The 23,487-nt window shown below is 46.1% G+C and overlaps 1 pseudogene; it reads right to left on the reverse strand.

Annotated features, from left to right (window-relative positions):
• Positions 1–2,828: 2,828 nt before the first annotated feature.
• Positions 2,829–7,506, reverse strand: LOC115147612 (endonuclease III-like protein 1; annotated as a pseudogene).
• Positions 7,507–23,487: the final 15,981 nt, after the last annotated feature.

Here is a 23,487-nt window from a genome sequence, read left to right on the forward strand (position 1 = left end):
TCTATGAACACAATGTATGCTGGGAGTAAGAGTGTGCTGTGAAAACAGAACTTTAGAAAAGCAGTGATGCTCATGACCTGACAATGGGAAGGAAAATACATTCTGGGTTGACTGCTGTCGAACTAAGCAATCACTCTACTTTTGACGGCAGTACAACACCAGATGTTTCAGTTCAGAGAAGATTTAACAAGCCCTCTTGATTGGACAGTACTCAGGAATTCTTAAACAGTAGTGAACGCAACTATATCACCATGTCTCATGAGCTGAAATAAAAGATCACAGAAATGTTCCATATGCACGAAAAAAGCTCTGAAATTGTGCACAAATTTGTTTACATCCCTGCTGGTGAGCATTTTTACTTTGCCAAGATAATCCATCCACTTGACAGGTGGGGAATTATCAAGAAGCATGTACACTAGAGGTCGACCGATTTTCAAGTTGTCATAACAATCGGCATTGTTGGACGCCGATTACATTGCACTCCACGAGGAGACTGCGTGGCAGGCTGACTACCTGTTATGCGAGTGCAGCAAGGAGCCAAGGTGCTAGCTAGCATTAAATGTATCTTATAAAAAATCAATCTAAACATAATCACTAGTTAACTACACATGGTTGATATTACTAGCCTGTCCTGCGTTGCATATAATCGATGCGGTGCCGGTTAATTTATCATTGACTCATAGCCTACTTTGCCAAACGCGTGATTTAACAAGCGCATTTGCGAAAAAAGCACTGTCGTTGCACCAATGTGTACCTAAACATCAATACATAAGTATATATTTTTAAACCTGCATATTTAGTTAATGTTGCCTGCTAACATGAATTTCTTAACTAGGGAAATTGTGCCACTTCTCTTGCGTTATGTGCAACAGAGTCAGGGTATATGCAGCAGTTTGGGCCGTCTGGCTCGTTGCGAACTAATTTGCCAGAATTGTATGTAATTATGACATAACATTGAAGGTTGTGCAATGTAACAGGAATATTTAGACTTTGGGTTGCCACCCGTTAGATAAAATATGGAACACTTCCGTATTTCAGTGAAAGAATAAAGGTTTTATTTTCGAAATGATAATTTCCGGATTTGACCATATTAATGACCTAAGGCTCGTATTTCTGTGTTATGTTATAATTAAGTCTATGGTTTGATAGAGCAGTCTGACTGAGCGGTGGTAGGCAGCAGCAGGCAAGTAAGCATTCATTCAAACATCACTTTTGTGCGTTAGCCAGCAGCTCTTCACAATGCTTCAAGCATTGCGCTGTTTATGACTTCAAGCCTATCGACTCCCGAGATTAGGCTGGTGTAACCGATGTGAAATGGCTAGCAGGTTAGCGGGGTGCGCGCTAATAGCGTTTCAAACGTCACTCGCTCTGAGACTTGGAGTAGATGTTCCCCTTGCTCTGCAAGGGCCGTGGTTTTTGTGGAGCGATGGGTAACGATGCTTCGAGGGTGGCTGTTGTCGATGTGTTCCTGGTTCGAGGAGATGGACGGAAGCTATACTGTTACACTGGCAATACTAAAGTGCCTACAAGAACAGCCAATAGTCAAAGGTATATGAAATACAAATAGTATAGAGAGAAATGGTCCTATAATAACTGCAACCTAAAACTTCTTACCTGGGAATATTGAAGACTCATGTTAAAAGGAACCACCAGCTTTCATATGTTCTCATGTTCTGAGCAAGGAACTTAAACGTTAGCTTTTTTACATGGCACATATTGCACTTTTACTTTCTTCTCCAACACTTTGTTTTTGCATTATTTAAACCAAATTGAACATGTTTCATTTATTTGATGTATTATATTAAGTTAAAATAAGTGTTCAGTCAGTGTTGTTGTAATTGTCATTAATACAAATAAATAAATAAAACTGCCGATTAATCGGTATCGGCTTTTTTTGACTCCAATAATCAGTATCGGCGTCGAAAAATCATAATCGGTCGACCTCTAATGTACACCTTGTGCTGGGGACAATGAGGCCATTCTAAAATGTGCAGTTTTGTCGCAATGCCACAGCTGTCAAGTTGAGGGCGCGTGCAATTGGCATGCTGACTGCAGAAATGTCCACCAGAGCTGTTGTCAGATAACTGAATCATTTCTCTACCGTTAGCCGCAGCCAATGTCGTTTTAAAGAATTTGCCAGTTCTTCCAACCGGCCTCACGACCACGTGTAACCCTACCAGCCCAGGAACTCCACATCCGGCTCCTTCACCTGCGGGATCGTCTGAGACCAGCCACCCGGACAGCTGATGAAACTGGAGTATTTCTGTGTGTAGTATAGCCTTTTCGTGGGGGAAAACCTCATTCTGATTGTCTGGCTCAGTGGGTGGGCCTATGCCCACTCATGCCTGCGCCCCTGCCCAGTCATATGAACTCCATAGATCAGGGCCTAATTTATTTCAATTGACTGCTTTCCTTATATGAACTGTAACTCAGTAAAATCATTGAAGTTGTTGCATGTTGTGTTATATCTTTCATCAGTATATTAATGGATACATATCAACCCAATTCAGTGGTCACTTAAGGGTGCAATGATAAAGTGCATTCTATCCATAAACTCAGATTAGGACCCTGACAGTCAGTTGGATCCAGTAAAGCAGTGGTCACCAAACCACCCTGTAGTCTCCTGGGGGAACTCAGTGTCTTACACTCACATTGTTAATTCCAAATGGACCTCTGACCCCGACACATCTTAGGCACTCTGGTATATCTGCGAGGATTATGTCAGTGGTATTGTCAGGTCGCTATTTGTTTTGGGAACAAAACATTTAAGTGCCGATAATTGTATGGGACAATATACAAACGTGTTTGAGATCATTTGAAAAATACAATTTTATTGAGTACATTTATTTATTGGTTCAGTTTTGATAAAGATATGAAAATATGAATTGTTTATTAGTTGATGTAAAAATCTAAATGTAACGATTTGAAGGTTATTTTTGGGTGGGGTTGTGAAATTCTAGCAAAATATATGGGGTCCACAGAAATTCGGTCCAAAATTGGTCTCCCCGCTAAAGAAGTTAATACCACTGGACTAGTAGGAGTTACCAGCATATTTCTAGTACCGCTCATTTCAAATCAGTCAAGGGAAGTGACAAGTGCACACTTTGGGAGGAAGGAGAGAGAATTGGGACATGGTCCCTATATCTCTATAGGGATTCTACTCCCTTCTGTCGTATCATGTAGAGAAGGTTTTGGCTTTGGACTTCCTTTTTCTGGGCAGCAGAGGAGGGGAGAGGGCGGTAGCCAGAGATTTCTCTTTGACTGGTGTGGCTGAGGAGGAGGAGGAGGGGGGTGATAACCCCAAACCAAGAGAACCAGGCTCCAGCTTGACCCTGGAGGTCTTGGGGGAGTGTGGTGAGCGAGGTGACCCAGCTTTAGGCCTCTTGGCTGGGGAGGCTTGGTGGGCGGAGGGGCAGCTGTGCTGGTTCAGACACACGGAGCAGAGAGGATTGACAGGTAGACACACCTGTTGACCAAACCCCACCAGCAACCAGCAAATCTCACTCCATAGATCCCTGTGTCGGGGAAGAGAGAGGAAGATCATCAATCACCATCCCCGTCTTCATCAAAATCATGTCAGACAGAAATCACAAGGCCAAATGTTTCCCTTTCCTGCTGTAAGGGATCTGATTGGTGAGTGACTGGTTAACGAGTGACCTGATGGGTCAGAGGTACAGGAAGTGGTGGTGTCACCTTGGTAACCAGTCTTCCAGGGCCTTGCGTGTCTCCTCTGGGTTCTTGGCCCCACCTCTTGTCCATCCGAGCCGGTTGGACATACGGTGGACGTGTGTGTCCACACACACACACACACACACACACACACACACACACACACACACACACACACACACACACACACACACACACACACACACACACACACACACACACACACACACACACACACACACACACACACACACACACATTGATCAGACCACACCACAAAACAACATGCAGACTAGAGTATGGGATTTGTAGTCCTACAGTTGAAGGTTTACATACACTTAGGTTGGAGTCATTAAAACTTGTTTTTCAACCACTCCACAAATTTCTTGTGAACAAACTGTAGTTTTGGAAAGTTGGTTAGGACATCTTTGTGCATGACAAGTAACTTTTCAAACAATTGTTTACAGACAGATTATTTCACTTATAATTCACTGTATCATAATTACAGTGGGTCAGAAGTTAACATACACTAAGTTGACTGTGCCTTTAAACAGCTTGGAAAATTCCAGAAAATGATGTCATGGCTTTAGAAGCTTCTGATAGGCTAATTGACATAATTTGAGTCAATTGGAGGTGTACCTGTGGATGCATTTCAAGGCCTACCTTCAAACTCAGTGCCTCTTTGCATGACATCATGGGAAAATCAGCCAAGACCTCAGAAAAAGAATTGTAGACTTCCACAAGTCTGGTTCATCCTTGGGAGCAATTTCCAAACGCCTGAAGGTACCACGTTCATCTGTACAAACAATAGTACGCAAGTATAAACACCATGGGACCTCGCAGCTGTCATACCGCTCAGGAAGGAGACACGTGCTGTCTCCTAGAGATGAAGTACTTTGGTGCGAAAAATGCAAATCAATCCCAGAACAACAGCAAAGGACCTTGTGAAGATGCTGGAGGAAACGGGTACAAAAGTATCTATATCCACAGTAAAACGAGTCCTATATCGACATAACCTGAAAGGCCGCTCAGCAAGGAAGAAGCTACTGCTCCAAAACCGCCATAAAAAAGCCAGACTACGGTTTGCAACTGCACATGAGGACAAAGATCGTACTTTTTGGAGAAATGTCCTCTGGTCTGATGAAACAAAAATAGAACTGTTTTGCCATAATGACCATTGTTATATTTGTAGGAAAAAGGGGGAGGCTTGCAAGCCAAAGAACACCATCCCAACCGTGAAGCACGGGGGTGGCGGCATCATGTTGTGGGGGTGCTTTGCTGCAGGAGGGACTGGTGCACTTCACAAAATAGATGGCATCATGAGAAAGGAAAATTATGTGGATATATTGAAGCAACATCTCAAGACATCAGTCAGGAAGTTAAAGCTTGGTCGCAAATGGGTCTTCCAAATGGACAATGACCCCAAGCATACTTCCAAAGTTGTGGCAAAATGGCTTAAGGACAACAAAGTCAAGGTATTGGAGTGGCCATCACAAAGCCCTGACCTCAATCCTATAGAAAATGTGTGGGCAGAACTGAAAAAGCGTGTGCGAGTAAGGAGGCCTACAAACCTGACTCAGTTACACCAGCTCTGTCAGCAGGAATGGGCCAAAATTCCCCCAACTTATTGTGGGAAGCTTGTGGAAGGCTACCCGAAATGTTTGACCCAAGTTAAACAATTTAAAGGCAATGCTACACTCAATTAGTATTTGGTATGTAAACTTCTGACCCACTGGGAATGTGATGAAAGAAATAAAAGCCAAAATAAAGAAATTATCTATTCTAACAGTTTACATTCTTAAAATTAAGTGGTGATCCTAACTGACCTAAAACAGGGAATTTTGAGTAGGATTAAATGTCAGAAATTGTGAAAAACTGAGTTTAAATGTATTTGGCTAAGGTGTATGTAAACTTCTGACTTCAACTGTATATGAGCCATACCTACCTATGTCAGAGACCTGGTGCCAGGCGGTGTCCATGGCCAGGTGAGCCATCTTGGGTCCAACTCCAGGTAGTCGTACCAGGCCCTCCACTGTGTTTGGGATGTCCCCTCTAAACTCTCTCTGGAGTATCACTGACGTCTGCTTCAGGTACTTCACCTTGGTCTGGAGGAGGGGGAGGGGGGGGGGGTAGGAGAGAAGACATGTCAAGGTTCTATTCATACTCATGTTCAAAGGAAGACATGGTGCAGTAAGAGTGTGTCTTCAGAAAGTATTCTCACCCCTTGACTTTTTCCACATGGTACAGCCTGAATTTAAAATGGATTACATTGAGATTTGTTACTGGCCTACCCATAATGTGGAATGTTTTTATTTTTTACAAATTAATTAATAAAAAGCTGAAATTCTTGAGTAAAGTATTCAACCCTTTGCTATGACTAAATCATTTCAGGCGTAAATATTTGCTTAACAAGTGCATTGACTCACTCTGTGTGCAATAATAGTGTTTAACATGATTTTTGAATGACTACCATATCTCTGTTCCCAACACATAGAATTATCTGTATGGTCCCTCAGTCGAGCAGTGAATTTCAAACACAGATACAACCACAAAAACTTGGGAGGTTTTCCAATGGCTCATAAAGAAGAGCAGATGGGTGAAAATAAAAAGCAGATATTGAATATCCCTTTCAACATGGTGAAGTTATTAATTACACTTTGGATGGTGTGTCGATACACCCAGTCACTACAAAGATACAGGCGTCCTTCCCAACTCAGTTGCCGGAGAGGAAGGAAACTGCTCAGGGATTTCACCATGAGGCCAATGGTGACTTTATAACAGTTAAAGTTTAATGGCTGTGATAATAAACTGAGGATGGATCAGCAACATTGTAGTTACTCCACAATACTAACATAAATGACCGAGTGAAAAGAAGGAAGCCTGTACAGAATACAAATACTCCAGAACATGGATCCTGCTTGCAACAATTCACTAAATTAATACTGCAAAAAATGTGTCAAAGCAATACATTTTTTTGTCCTGAATACAAAGTGTTATGTTTGAGGCAAATCCAATACAACACATTACGGAGTACCACTCTCCATATTTTAAAGGATAGTGGTGGCTGCATCATGTTATGGGTATGCTTTTAATTGTTAAGGACTAGAGAGTGTTTCAGGATAAAATAAACAGAATGGAGCTAAGCACAGGCAAAATCCTGGAGGAAAACCTGGTTCAGTCCACACCAGACACTGGCAGATGGATTCATATTTCAACAGGACAGTAACCTAAAACACATGGCCAAATCTACACTGGAGTTGCTTACCAAGAAGACAGTTAATGTTCCTGAGTGGCAGAGTTACAATTTTGACTTAAATATACTTGAAAATATATGGCAAGACCTAATGATTGTCTAGCAATGAACAACAACCAATTTGACAGAGCTTGAAGAATTTTGAAAAGAATAATAGGCAAATGATGCACAATCTAGCTGTGGAAAGCTCTTAGAGACTCACCCAGAAAGACTCACAGCTGTAGTCGCTGTCACATGTATTGACTCAGGGGGTTGAATACTTATCTAATGAAGATATATTAGTGTTTTATTTTTCATGAATTTTCTACGAATATTTATACTTTATCTGTGACAGGGTCAAGGGGTGTGAACACTTTGTGAAGGCAGTGTATAGTGTGTGTTACCCTCCAGAAGCCAACAGGGTAGATGAGTTGTCCCAGTGTGTCATCGTCAGTGTTGACTATGTTGTCCACCGTACAGCCATGAGCCCTGAGTCTCTGCAGAGCTGCACTGGTCACCTGGTCCCTTGTCTGACTAGACAACATCAGAGACACCAGCACCTGGTAACATCACACCTGGTGGAAGAGATGAGGGGGAGAGTTAGAGAACCAACCTTACTTGGGGAGAGTTAGAGAACCAACCTTACTTGGGGAGAGTTAGAGAACCAACCTTACTTGGGGAGAGTTAGAGAACCAACCTTACTTGGTGAGAGTTAGAGAACCAACCTTACTTGGTGAGAGTTAGAGAACCAACCTTACTTGGGGAGAGTTAGAGAACCAACCTTACTTGGGGAGAGTTAGAGAACCAACCTTACTTGGTGAGAGTCAGAGAACCAACCTTACTTGGGGAGAGTTAGAGAACCAACCTTACTTGGTGAGAGTTAGAGAACCAACCTTACTTGGTGAGAGTTACAGAACCTCAGAAAACAAACCTTACTTGGTGAGAGTTACAGAACCTCAGAACAAACCTTACTTGGTGAGAGTTACAGCACCTCAGAACCAACCTTACTTGGTGAGAGTTACAGCACCTCAGAACCAACCTTACTTGGGGAGAGTTAGAGAACCAACCTTACTTGGTGAGAGTTAGAGAACCAACCTTACTTGGTGAGTTACAGCACCTCAGAACCAACCTTACTTGGTGAGAGTTACAGCACCTCAGAACCAACCTTACTTGGTGAGAGTTAGAGAACCAACCTTACTTGGTGAGAGTTAGAGAACCAACCTTACTTGGTGAGAGTTGGAGAACCAACCTTACTTGGTGAGAGTTAGAGAACCAACCTTACTTGGTGAGAGTTAGAGAACCAACCTTACTTGGGGAGAGTTAGAGAACCAACCTTACTTGGTGAGAGTTAGAGCGTCTCAGAGAACCAACCTTACTTGGTGAGAGTTAGAGAACCTCAGAACCAACCTTACTTGGTGAGAGTTAGAGCACCTCAGAACCAACCTTACTTGGTGAGAGTTAGAGAACCAACCTTACTTGGGGAGAGTTAGAGAACCAACCTTACTTGGTGAGAGTTAGAGCGTCTCAGAGAACCAACCTTACTTGGTGAGAGTTAGAGAACCAACCTTACTTGGTGAGAGTTAGAGAACCAACCTTACTTGGTGAGAGTTAGAGAACCAACCTTACTTGGTGAGAGTTAGAGAACCAACCTTACTTGGTGAGAGTTAGAGCACCTCAGAACCAACCTTACTTGGTGAGAGTTAGAGAACCAACCTTACTTGGTGAGAGTTAGAGAACCAACCTTACTTGGTGAGAGTTAGAGAACCAACCTTACTTGGTGAGAGTTAGAGAACCAACCTTACTTGGGGAGAGTTAGAGAACCAACCTTACTTGGGGAGAGTTAGAGAACCAACCTTACTTGGGGAGAGTTAGAGAACCAACCTTACTTGGGGAGAGTTAGAGAACCAACCTTACTTGGTGAGAGTTAGAGAACCAACCTTACTTGGTGAGAGTCAGAGAACCAACCTTACTTGGGGAGAGTTAGAGAACCAACCTTACTTGGTGAGAGTTAGAGAACCAACCTTACTTGGGGAGAGTTAGAGCACCAACCTTACTTGGTGAGAGTTAGAGAACCAACCTTACTTGGTGAGAGTTAGAGAACCAACCTTACTTGGTGAGAGTTAGAGAACCAACCTTACTTGGTGAGAGTTAGAGCACCTCAGAACCAACCTTACTTGGTGAGAGTTAGAGAACCAACCTTACTTGGTGAGAGTTAGAGAACCAACCTTACTTGGTGAGAGTTAGAGAACCAACCTTACTTGGTGAGAGTTAGAGAACCAACCTTACTTGGGGAGAGTTAGAGAACCAACCTTACTTGGGGAGAGTTAGAGAACCAACCTTACTTGGGGAGAGTTAGAGAACCAACCTTACTTGGGGAGAGTTAGAGAACCAACCTTACTTGGTGAGAGTTAGAGAACCAACCTTACTTGGTGAGAGTCAGAGAACCAACCTTACTTGGGGAGAGTTAGAGAACCAACCTTACTTGGTGAGAGTTAGAGAACCAACCTTACTTGGGGAGAGTTAGAGCACCAACCTTACTTGGTGAGAGTTAGAGAACCAACCTTACTTGGTGAGAGTTACAGCACCTCAGAACAAACCTTACTTGGTGAGAGTTAGAGAACCAACCTTTCTTGGTGAGAGTCAGAGAACCAACCTTACTTGGGGAGAGTTAGAGAACCAACCTTACTTGGTGAGAGTTAGAGAACCAACCTTACTTGGGGAGAGTTAGAGAACCAACCTTACTTGGTGATAGTTAGAGAACCAACCTTACTTGGTGAGAGTTACAGCACCTCAGAACCAACCTTACTTGGTGAGAGTTAGAGCGTCTCAGAGAACCAACCTTACTTGGTGAGAGTCAGAGAACCAACCTTACTTGGGGAGAGTTAGAGCGTCTCAGAGAACCAACCTTACTTGGTGAGAGTCAGAGAACCAACCTTACTTGGTGAGAGTTAGAGAACCAACCTTACTTGGTGAGAGTTAGAGAACCAACCTTACTTGGTGAGAGTTAGAGCACCTCAGAGAACCAACCTTACTTGGTGAGAGTTAGAGAACCAACCTTACTTGGTGAGAGTTAGAGAACCAACCTTACTTGGTGAGAGTTAGAGCGTCTCAGAACCAACCTTACTTGGTGAGAGTTAGAGCGTCTCAGAGAACCAACCTTACTTGGTGAGAGTTAGAGAACCAACCTTACTTGGTGAGAGTTAGAGAACCAACCTTACTTGGTGAGAGTTAGAGAACCAACCTTACTTGGGGAGAGTTAGAGAACCAACCTTACTTGGGGAGAGTTAGAGAACCAACCTTACTTGGTGAGAGTTAGAGAACCAACCTTACTTGGGGAGAGTTAGAGAACCAACCTTACTTGGTGAGAGTTAGAGAACCAACCTTACTTGGTGAGAGTTAGAGAACCAACCTTACTTGGGGAGAGTTGGAGAACCAACCTTACTTGGTGAGAGTCAGAGAACCAACCTTACTTGGGGAGAGTTACAGCACCTCAGAGAACAAACCTCCGTTGCGGACTGAACAGTTAACATCAAACCTGGAAATGTATTAAATGCTTCTGTTAGATAAAAGTAGATGTTGATGATCTGCTAAAAACACATGTTTACAGGAGACACATGTTTACAGGAGACACATGTTTACAGTACCTGGTGATTAGGAGACGCATGTTTACAGTACCTGGTGATTAGGAGACACGTGTTTACAGTACCTGGTGATTAGGAGACACGTGTTTACAGTACCTGGTGATTAGGAACCACATGTTTACAGTACCTGGTGATTAGGAACCGCGTGTTTACAGTACCTGGTGATTAGGAGACGCGTGTTTACAGTACCTGGTGATTAGGAACCACATGTTTACAGTACCTGGTGATTAGGAGACGCGTGTTTACAGTACCTGGTGATTAGGAGACACGTGTTTACAGTACCTGGTGATTAGGAGACGCGTGTTTACAGTACCTGGTGATTAGGAGACCCGTGTTTACAGTACCTGGTGATTAGGAACCGCGTGTTTACAGTACCTGGTGATTAGGAGACGCGTGTTTACAGTACCTGGTGATTAGGAGACACGTGTTTACAGTACCTGGTGATTAGGAGACGCGTGTTTACAGTACCTGGTGATTAGGAGACACGTGTTCATATCGCCGAGGTCCTACTGTGAAATCAGACAACTTCTCAACTCAGTTCTCCTCCCTCTCCCCCCACAGGCCCAGGAGGAGATCCAGTCTCGTCCCAACCCCGGTATCTCTCTGACCCAGAGCCACTCCTCCCAGACCAAACAGTCCTCCTCCCAGCAGGTCAGCGGTGGAGGCTACAACACGGACTCCTCCGGACAGAGGAAGAGACTGGTCTCCACCGTGGACGACTTCACCGACTTTGTCTGAGCCTTGAGGACACTTCCCAATGTCAAATGTCCACACTAGTGCACTACTTCGGGTCAAATGGCACCCTACTCCCTATATAGTGTGCTACTGTTGACCAGAGTCATATGGACCATGGTCAACAGTAGTGCACTATATAGGGAATAGGGCCCTGGTCTAAAGTAGTGCACTATATAGGGAATAGGGTGCCATTTGGGATGTACTTCCCAATACATTGGTTTAATGCTATGTAGTATGCTAGTATGGATATTGTAACGGAGTGATATTTCTGATAATGTTTCTGGTCCCCCTGCTCAAGGCAGACGTTGCCTCCCTCACCACAGATCTAGGATCAGGTTATCCGAGTGGTTCTAATGTCGACTAGCAGGAAGATAATAAAAAAGCTGATCCTAGATCTGTGTTTAGTCAGGGACAACATCGACCTGCTTTCGCTCTTTCTCTCTGACACACACACACACACACACACACACACACACACACACACACACACACACACACACACACACACACACACACACACACACACACACACACACACACACACACCTGTTGAATAACTTCCTGCTTTCTACCTATATGAAAGCCTTGTGGCTTTTAATCCAACTGCTCCCATGAACTAGTGACGAGATGATCGGTACGGATGGTGCTGCCTAACTAACGCTGCGTCCCTATTGTCTTTCTAATACACTGTGTTTGACCAGGGCACGTGGGCTCTGTCTAAAGTAGTGCACTATGTAGGGGGAATGGGGTGCCATTTGGGACGCAGGGAATGACCCCCCCCCCCTGGTTTACACAGCCGACGCACAACCCTCCCTTTCTCTCTCCTCCCTCTTTCATCTCGCTCCTCCCTCTTTCATCTCGCTCCTCCCTCTTTCATCTCTCCTCCCTCTCCTTTCATCCCTCTCTCCTCCCTCTCCTTTCATCCCTCTCTCCTCCCTCTCCTTTCATCCCCTCGCAAAGCCACTCAGAAGGAAGTAGGGTGTATGAGAAACACTACATTTTAAAGCTGTGTGTGTAGGAATAAACAAAACAAATAGCCAATGAAAGTGTCAGTGTATTTTGTTTTTTCTATTTGTATTGTGATGTCGTGAGGTGCCGTGTTTGTAGTTCTTCGTGTTGAACTCAGCCATGTTTGTAGTTCTACAGGTGGCACCTTTTTAAGGGGATGTTTTTATAGCTTGCCTGGTTCACGGGGTGGGCAGAGTTTGCGCCATGTTAAAAGTGATTTGCATTTTGTTTTGTTACCCGAGCTGATTCCTTGATGTGTTTGGATCATCTTGATCAGATCATGAAAACCAGGGCTATAAATACTTTTTTTAGAGAAAGGTCATCTGCAAGATGAGAGCCTGTAATCTTCTGGTCCACAGTGCACTACCAGGGGGAGGGCACCATCCATGTTTTTTGTAACATATTGAAAGCTCTTTCAGCCATATACAGTGCATTCTGAAAGTATTCAGACCCCTTGACCCCTCTTCCGCATTTTGTTACGTTACAGCCTTACTCTAAAATGGATTAAATAAATAAAAAATCCTCATCAATCTACACACAATACCCCATAATGACAAAAATAAACAGGATTTTAGAAAATGTATAAAAAAAATGCCTTAATTAAAAAAGTATTCAAACTCTGAGACTCTTAATTGAGCTCGGGTGCATCCTGTTTCCATTGATCATCCTTGATGTTTCTACAACTTGATTTGAGTCCAACTGTGGTAAATTCAATTGATTGGACATGATTTGGAAAGGCACACAGCTGTCTATATATAATGTCCCACAGTTGACAGTGCATGTCAGAGCAAAAACCAAGCCATGAGGTCGAAGGAATTGTCCGTAGAGCTCCGCGGAAGGGTACCAAAACATTTCTGCATCATTGAAGGTCCCCAAGAACACAGTGGCCATCATCATTCTGAAACAGAAGAAGTTTGGAACCGCCAAGTCTCTTCCTAGAGCTGGCCGCCCGGCCAAACTGAGCAAACGGGCGATAAGGACCTTGGTCAGGGAGGTCACCAAGAACCCGATAGTCACTCTGACAGAGCTCCAGAGTTCCTCTGTGGAGGTGGGAGAACCTTCCAGAAGGACAACCATCTCTGCAGCACTCCACCAATCAGGACTTTATGGTAGAGTGGCCAGACGGAAGCCACTCCTCAGTAAAAGGCACGACAGCCTGCTAGGAGTTTGCCAAAAGGCACCTAAAGACTCTCAGACCATGAGAAACAAGATTTTCTGGTCTGATGAAACCAGGATTGAACTCTTTGGCCTGAATGCCAAGTGTCACTTCTGGATGAAACCTGGCACCATCCCTATGGTGAAGCATGGTCCACCACCATGCTATGAATAGTCAGGATCGAGGGAAAGATGAACTTAGCAAAGCAGAGAGATCCTTGATGAAAACTCACGACCTCAGACTGGGGCGAAGGTTTACCTTCCAACAGGACAACCCTCAGCACACAGCCAAGACAATGCAGGAGTGGCTTCGGGACAAGTCTCTGAATGTCCATTAGACTTGAACCCGATCGACCTGAAAATAGCTGTGCAGCGACACTCCCCATCCAACCTGACAGCTTGAGAGGATCTGCAGAGAAGAATGGGATAAACTCCCCAAATACAGGTGTGCCAAGCTTGTAGCATCATACAAAAGAAGACTCGAGGCTGTAATTGCTGCCAAGGTCTACTTGACTCACCTGTAAACTTCACCCGCTGTTGTAACTGTAAGCCCCGCCCACTGAGCTTTTGTCCATCCAATCCATTCGTCCCCTACTGCCCCCAGAGGTGGTCAGGAAGATCAGCACTTTGTGGAGAACTGGCCAAGGTCTTATGGACGACCCATCTTATGAGTATTTTGATAGTGAAAATGTCCTAGGTGAACAACTAGACTCCCACAAGACTGATACGTGCTCTCAATGCTGTCAAACTCTTTATTCGACTTTGTCAAGTGCAAAAGCATGAGAAGTGCTACAGACGCATAATACAATGATACAATACGATACAAAACAGACCACAACACTTTTGTTTCAACATGCAAATGTAAGACAAAGTACTAAACATGCAGAAGGGACCAACTTTTGGCACGATGTTGTTACACCCAGTAAAAACGGGGCCATAAATATCTCAGGAGAAATGGGTGTTGGTGCTCTTCATTGTTTTCTTTGGATTGAAGAACTTTGTAGCGCTTGAATTGTGAACTGAGAGTTGCTATGGGAACTGTCAGGTGTGTTGTCTAGGGGATGGAGGACACTTCAAAAAGGTGTGAAACTGGAACGCCAGTACTTAACGACCGTAAAACCAACAGCGCTGCAGCACATCAACAATACTGAGAATGATATAAAAGAAGTAACTACATACACGCATATACAAACTGACTGATTAGAAAAACAGTGTTTTGATATAACTTTAACTGAACGTTACATTGTTGTGGTAAGTTTATAGACAGGACCACCCATCTTGTGGAGACTGCCACCAACAGGTTTGGAGTAAAATGTTCATCCAAAATATCTTTGTGGGCTTGGAAAAGGGAACATGGCTTGGAATGGTTGGTTCTAGAGTGTTCTAGCGTGTGGGCTGTGTTCTATTAACGGGAGATGAATATAATATATACTTTGGTCTGGATGGAACATCAGAGATACATTACAACGGTTCTAAAAGCACTACTATGACACTTTTCACTTGAAATTCATCTGACCTTTCAACAACAACAAACAGAAGAGAACAAACAAATAAGGCCGACTTCCTGGTTTTGGGGGGGGGGGGGGGGCGGGGTCCCTGAGATCTGCCCACAGGAAACAGGAAGTTTGTGGGGAGGAAATGCATTTTCCAGGAAGTAGAGTGACCATCAATAACAACAACGATAAAAAACAAACACAAAATGACAAAAGAAAATACAAAATGATAACGCTTCAATTTCCTGACATAGTTACCGTTATAATACTCACTAGAAGATCATTTTGTATAGCTGTTTTGGATATTAAAAATGTTTTAAATTGAGAAAGTAACACAGGAGTTAAATATGGATAAGAGCTTCAGAAGGAGATAAAGTGCCAAGTACAAAAGGAATTTTCTTTAAAAATGTAAAAAGTTACAACTTGACGCGTACATAATGCGCAAACTTTGGCAACGCTATTGTTAAAATATGTGTGAAGCATTCTCTATTGGCTTTCGCACCAAGCTTATTATTTTCAATATGCTCACACACACTCAAAACACACATTACAACAAAAGTGCTTTAAATTAGAACCATATTGAAAGCAACATACATTTTTACTGAAAATATTCCAAAATGATAACCAAGATTATATTGTAGCAATGTACCCTTGCTTCTTCCTGATAGTTAAGTATTGTAGTTTTAAAGGTGAAAGAGCTGTAGTTTAGGACTGAGTTAAGACTCCAGGCTAAAAGCATAGACGCCTTCTATCTCGCTTTTCCTTTGATTGTTCTCTCTCTCAAACAACTGTTCTTGCAACAATTCAACAAGTTAATCTCTCCTGCTTTCGCTCATCTTTTTCGCCAATTACAGTATCTTCCATTCTTTCTTGCTACCACCTTCTTAAGTGGGAGTCCTGAAGCCAGTCTGTTAGCACCCTGATAGCCTCTTTGATTTTAGCATCTGTGTGCATGCAAAGGTTGCGTGGTTGTACCTAAAATGCGTGAGTGTGTGTACCAACTAGCTTGAATGTGTGTGTGTGTGTGTGTGTGTGTGTGTGTTTGAAATCTCCAAAGCTTCTGAACAGACCGTTTAGACAGGTCACACACCCATGGTGATCAAGAACAATAGCTTCCTTATGTTTTCATAATCAAATAGAAACAACAAATGCAACAGCATAGATAACACACTGACGCATCAACAAGCTGTGTATATCATCATCAACAAGCTGTGTACATCATCATCAACAAGCTGTGTATATCATCATCAACAAGCTGTGTACATCATCATCAACAAGCTGTGTACATTATCATCATCAAGCTGTGTACATCATCAACAACAACAACAAGCTGTGTACATCATCATCAACAAGCTGTGTACATCATCAACAGGTGGTGTACATCATCATCAACAGGTGGTGTACATCATCAACAACAGGTGGTGTACATCATCATCAACAGGTGGTGTACATCATCATCAACAGGTGGTGTACATCATCATCAACAGGTGGTGTACATCATCATCAACAGGTGGTGTACATCATCAACAGGTGGTGTACATCATCATCAACAGGTGGTGTACATCATCAACAGGTGGTGTACATCATCATCAACAGGTGGTGTACATCATCAACAGGTGGTGTACATCATCATCAACAGGTGGTGTACATCATCATCAACAGGTGGTGTACATCATCAACAGGTGGTGTACATCATCATCAACAGGTGGTGTACATCATCAACAGGTGGTGTACATCATCAACAACAGGTGGTGTACATCATCAACAGGTGGTGTACATCATCAACAACAGGTGGTGTACATCATCATCAACAGGTGGTGTACATCATCAACAACAGGTGGTGTACATCATCAACAACAGGTGGTGTACATCATCATCAACAGGTGGTGTACATAATCAACAACAGGTGGTGTACATAATCAACAACAGGTGGTGTACATCATCATCAACAGGTGGTGTACATCATCAACAGGTGGTGTACATCATCAACAGGTGGTGTACATCATCAACAACAGGTGGTGTACATCATCATCAACAGGTCGTGTACATCATCAACAACAGGTGGTGTACATCATCATCAACAGGTGGTGTACATCATCAACAACAGGTGGTGTACATCATCATCAACAGGTGGTGTACATCATCAACAACAGGTGGTGTACATCATCATCAACAGGTCGTGTACATCATCAACAACAGGTGGTGTACATCATCAACAACAGGTGGTGTACATCATCAACAACAGGTGGTGTACATCATCATCAACAGGTCGTGTACATCATCATCAACAGGTGGTGTACATCATCATCAACAGGTGGTGTACACACTCTTCATTGACTAAACACAGTCAGCACTCCTAATGTCAGCACAACATGTGCTTCTGTCGACGCCACCACATGACCTCCGGGGTCACATGGGGTCAGGGTTAGGGGGCGGGGGTAAAGAACTGGCGACCTGCACCTTGTTTCCATGCCAACTCCATGGTGAGCGGTCGCTGTTTTGGGGCCTCTATTTCTCTCTTTCCCTCCTCCCTCGCTTTCCCTCCTCCCTCGCTTTCCCTCCTCCCTCGCTTTCCCTCCTCCCTCGCTTTCCCTCCTCCCTCGCTTTCCCTCCTCCCTCGCTTTCTCTCCTTCTGGATTTTGAGTGGAACACCAGTGACATCACCCGCTGTGACCGACGCCCACTCATCCTCATCCCAGGAACCTTCCACTCCTCCCTACGGCCCGTTCTGTCCATCCATCCCTAACATCCTTTCTTCTTGAGGGTCCTTCAGGAGGGGTCCTCAGGGTTTGGGGTGTCCGGACACATGCCTGTCTGGGTTGGGGTGCACCTTGTTCTTGAGCGGCGGGGGCTTGCGTTTGCGTTTGCGTGTGGGAATGGTGGTGGTGTGGGCTGGGTGGTTGAAGAGGCTGGAGGGGGGCAGGGTCTCTCTCTCCGTAGGGGGGTCCCACTCTCGAGGGGCGGGAGTGGAGGAGGAGGGGGCAGGGGTGGAGGGTAGAGCGGGAGTAGAGAGGGGTACAGGGGCAGGAGCAGGGGTCAAGGCAGGGGAAATTATATGTGTAGAAACTGGGGTACATTTTGGGTGAGGAATAGGGGCAGATACAGGGGTAGTCTCCGGGGTAGATTTAGGGGCAGGGGTAGATATTGGGGTAGGATCAGGGGCCGATTTCATGGCAGGGGTAGATATAGGGGTAGGAACAGGGACAGGGGTAGATTTCGGGGCAGGTTTAGGGGCAGGGGTAGATATAGGGGGAGGGACAGGGGTAGATTTCAGGGCAGGGGTAGATATAGGGGGAGGGACAGGGACAGGGGTAGATATAGGGGCAGGGGTAGATATAGGGGGAGGGACAGGGACAGGGGTCGATTTCGGGGCAGGTTTAGGTGCAGGGGTAGATATAGGGGGAGGGACAGGGACAGGGGTAGATTTCGGGGCAGGTTTAGGGGCAGGGGTAGATATAGGGGGAGGGACTGGGGTTGATTTCGGGGCAGGTGTAGGGGTGTGTTTAGGGTTAGCCCCAGAGTTCCCTGTATCTTTAGGCTGACCCATGCCCACTACCCCCACCACAGTGTTGACTTCCTTCTGCCCTCCTTTTCTTTCTCTCCGTCCAGCAGAGTCTTTCTCATCCCCCTTTCCCTTCCCTCCTCGGCCCTCTCTACTCTTCCTCCTCTCCTTCTCTCCTCTCCTCCCCCCTCGGCCCTCTCTACTCTCCCTCCTCTCCTTCTCTCCTCTCCTCCCTCCTCGGCCCTCTCTACTCTTCCTCCTCTCCTTCTCTCCTCTCCTCCCCCTCGGGTCTCGTCCTTTCCTCTGGACACGCTCCAGGACACACTCGGTACGGTACAGCTCCTCGGTCGCCACGGTGACCCGGTCCAGCTGCTGCAGCAGAGCGTCCAGCGTGGGGAGAAGCCTCTTCAGAGTCGCCTCAGTCTCCGCCCTTTCTCGCCAGGTAGGTCCACCCGCCAACGCACCTGGTCCCAAACCGCCGGGACCCAGGCCCAGGCTCAGCCCCATCCCGGGGGCCTCTGTCAGGCTACAGGGGCTGGAGGAGGTGGGCCTCCAGGAGGCCTCAGAGGTCCCGTCCAGGCTGCCAGGGCTGGGGGGCGACTCGGAGCCGTCCAGAGGGGGCAGACACAGAGACTTACAGTCACTGGTGGAGGAGGAGCGAGAGGGGGGGGGCTCCATGCCCTCAAAACGCACCTTGTGACGAAACTGAGGGAGGGAGGGAGGGACGAAGGAGAGGGGGAGCGAGAGAGAGGTAGACAGAGGGGGGGAGGCAGGGAGACAGAGGGAGGGAGAAAGAGGGTCAATATAAAGTACAGGCTTAAACAATACAGTACTCTGGAATAAAAGTCAAATGTACCCCACTTGTAACAAGCTCTTTTTAGGGTTAGTGCAGTAGGATCATTTAACTTAAGACATCAAGTCAATGCATTTTATGGGTAAGCGAAATCTAAGTAAGTTAACATCTTTTAGCAGTAATACCACATTACCGCAACAGGAAGCCCTCAGGAAGTAGGAAGCTCTCTAAACATGAAACAGGAAGTTGAAACAAGAAGTGCTCCTACCTCCTTGGTGCGGCTGAGGCCCATCCACATCTTCAGTCGTCGTAGAAACAGCTCCACCATCTCATAGTCCTGTAGGTCCACCACCGGGCGGTACAACTCTGCCCGCGCCCGGCGATAGTTCCTCAACAACGCAGAGGTCACCAGCCATAGCAACGCCAGCCGCAGCACGGCGAAGCTCGCGTGGAACACCAGGCTGGAGGCGGAGCTAGAAGGGCCGGTTGTCGTTGACGACGCTCGCAAGGACAACAGGCCGCGCCCGCCAGCGCCTAGCAACGACAGGCAGGCGGAGCTCACACTGCCATATCCGTCCATCACGGAGTGGAAGAGCTGGAGAGGGAGAGAAAAAAAGTGAGATATGGAATGATGATTATGATATGTATTCACCCAAGTCTTTGCTAACCAACCTGTGGACTAAGAGGTGATGAAACAGTGTTGTACTGCATTCCAATACTGTCATCACTATGGAACACTGAGGCTGCATTCCAATACTGTCATCACTATGGAACACTGAGGCTGCATTCCAATACTGTCATCACTAAGGAACACTGAGGCTGCATTCCAATACTGTCATCACTATGAAACACTGAGTCTGCATTCCAATACTGTTCATCACTATGAAACACTGAGGCTGCATTCCAATACTGTCATCACTAAGGAACACTGAGGCTGCATTCCAATACTGTCATCACTATGGAACACTGAGGCTGCATTCCAATACTGTCATCACTATGGAACACTGAGGCTGCATTCCAATACTGTCATCACTATGGAACACTGAGTCTGCATTCCAATACTGCTCATCACTATGGAACACTGAGGCTGCATTCCAATACTGTCATCACTATGGAACACTGAGGCTGCATTCCAATACTGTCATCACTATGGAACACTGAGGCTGCATTCCAATACTGTCATCACTATGGAACACTGAGGCTGCATTCCAATACTGCTCATCACTATGGAACACTGAGGCTGCATTCCAATACTGTCATCACTATGGAACACTGAGTCTGCATTCCAATACTGTCATCACTATGGAACACTGAGGCTGCATTCCAATACTGTCATCACTATGGAACACTGAGGCTGCATTCCAATACTGCTCATCACTATGGAACACTGAGGCTGCATTCCAATACTGTCATCACTATGGAACACTGAGTCTTCATTCCAATACTGTCATCACTATGGAACACTGAGTCTGCATTCCAATACTGTCATCACTATGGAACACTGAGGCTGCATTCCAATACTGATCATCACTATGGAACACTGAGGCTGCATTCCAATACTGATCATCACTATGGAACACTGAGGCTGCATTCCAATACTGTTCATCACTATGGAACACTGAGGCTGCATTCCAATACTGTCATCACTATGGAACACTGAGTCTGCATTCCAATACTGTCATCACTATGGAACACTGAGGCTGCATTCCAATACTGTTCATCACTATGGAACACTGAGGCTGCATTCCATCACCTAGTTACTGTACTACTGACCAGGGCCCATAGTGCACTATATCCGGAATAGGGTGCCATTTGGGACACAGACTTAGTATAGACACTCATGACTCAGTGAGTGAAGCAGACAGAGTAAATATGCAGCTGGACACACACCCACATCTAGTAGTCATCTGCCTGAATGATGTGTCAATATGCTGCTTGGCAACACAAAGCCCAGGGTATGATTGATCCAACAGAGCTCTCTGAATGTCAGTAAGAAAGGAGAGAGAAAGAGGAAGAGAGAGAATGGATACAAAAGCCAAATAGCTCACATTATCTCTCTCTCTCTCTCCTTCCTCGCTCTCTCTCCCTCCCTCTCTAACTTTCTCTCCTGTCTCTCTCTCCCTCTCCCTCCCTCCCTTCTCTCCTCTCCCTCTCCCTCCTCCCTCCCTTCTCTCCTCTCCCTCCCTCCCTTCTCTCTCTCTCTCTCCCCCTCACACATTGAAACAACCAAACCGCGTACAGTCAGTCTGTCACTTCACTTGTTGACTAGAAGAGATGCTGTTGTTCTCTACCACAGAAGGGCTTCTGGTAATGAAGAGGAATTATACAGGTCACCACATGAGTGTTACCAGGTGTCCTTGTGTGTGTGTGTGTGGGTGTGTGTGTGTGTGTGTGTGTGTGTGTGTGTGTGTGTGTGTGTGTGTGTGTGTGTGTGTATTACCAGGTGTCCTGTGTTGGTGTGTGTGTGTGTGTGTGTGTGTGTGTGTGTGTGTGTGTGTGTGTGTGTGTATTACCAGGTGTCCTGTGTGTGAGTAGGCCAGCAGCAGCACCAGCAGGACCAGACCTGTTCCTATCAGTTCCCAGACAGAACGTCTCAGAGCCCTGCCGAACACTGCCCACTCCCTCAGGAAACGCAACTGGTGGGACGCCTGGTGAGAGGGAGGGAGGGAGGGAAGGGAGAGATAAAGAGAGATTAGTTTTTCGGTGTGGTAAGTCTGCATTGGATCCATCCATTCTCTCAATCTGACCTTCAGCAGTAGAGCTAACTCCCTCCCTCCCCCTCTCTCTCAATCTGACCTTCAGCAGTAGAGCTAACCCCCTCCCTCCCTCCCCCTCTCTCTCAATCTGACCTTCAGCAGTAGAGCTAACTCCTCCCTCCCCTCTCTCTCATCTGACACTTCAGCAGTAGAGCTAACCCCTCCCTCCCTCCTCTCTCTCATCTGACCGTCAGCAGTAGAGCTAACTCCCTCCCTCCCCCTCCTCTCTCAATCTGACCTTCAGCCAGTAGAGCTAACGCCCCTCCCTCCCTCCCCCATCTCTCTCAATCTGACCGTCAGCAGTAGAGCTAACCCCCCCTCCCTCCCTCTCATCTCTCAATCTGACCTTCAGCAGTAGAGCTAACTCCCTCCCTCCCCCTCTCTCTCAATCTGACCTTCAGCAGTAGAGCTAACTCCCTCCCTCCCCCTCCTCTCCATCTGACCTTCAGCAGTAGAGCTAACCCCCTCCCTCCCTCCCCCTCTCTCTCAATCTGACCTTCAGCAGTAGAGCTAACTCCCTCCCTCCCCCTCTCTCTCAATCTGACCTTCAACAGTAGAGCTAACTCCCTCCCTCCCTCTCTCTCTCAATCTGACCTTCAGCAGTAGAGCTAACCCCTCCCTCCCCTCTCTCTCAATCTGACCTTCAGCAGTAGAGCTAACCCCCTCCCTCCCCCTCTCTCTCAATCTGACCTTCAGCAGTAGAGCTAACCCCCTCCCTCCCTCCCCCTCTCTCTCAATCTGACCTTCAGCAGTAGAGCTAACCCCCTCCCTCCCCTCTCTCTCAATCTGAACTTCAGCAGTAGAGCTAACTCCCTCCCTCCCTCCCCCTCTCTCTCAATCTGACCTTCAGCAGTAGAGCTAACTCCCTCCCTCCCCCTCTCTCTGACCTTCAGTAGTAGAGCTAACTCCCTCCCTCCCTCCCCCTCTCTCTGACCAGTAGTAGAGCTAACTCCCTCCCTCCCTCCCTCTCTCTCTCAATCTGACCTTCAGCAGTAGAGCTAACCCCTCTCTCCCTCCCCCTCTCTCTCAATCTGACCTTCAGCAGTAGAGCTAACTCCCTCCCTCCCCCTCTCTCTCAATCTGACCTTCAGCAGTAGAGCTAACTCCCTCCCTCCCCCTCTCTCTCAATCTGACCTTCAGCAGTAGAGCTAACCCCTCCCTCCCTCTCTCTCTCAATCTGACCTTCAGCAGTAGAGCTAACTCCCTCCCTCCCCCTCTCTCCAATCTGACCTTCAGCAGTAGAGCTAACTCCCTCCCTCCCTCCCCCTCTCTCTCAATCTGACCTTCAGCAGTAGGGCTAACTCCCTCCCTCCCCCTCTCTCTCAATCTGACCTTCAGCAGTAAAGCTAACTCCCTCCCTCCCCCTCTCTCAATCTGAACTTCAGCAGTAGAGCTAACTCCCTCCCTCCCTCCCCCTCTCTCTCAATCTGACCTTCAGCAGTAGAGCTAACTCCCTCCCTCCCCCTCTCTCTCAATCTGACCTTCAGCAGTAGAGCTAACTCC

The sequence above is a fragment of the Salmo trutta genome, chromosome 14 (genome assembly GCF_901001165.1).
Source record: "Salmo trutta chromosome 14, fSalTru1.1, whole genome shotgun sequence".
Taxonomy (NCBI): Eukaryota; Metazoa; Chordata; class Actinopteri; order Salmoniformes; family Salmonidae; genus Salmo; species Salmo trutta.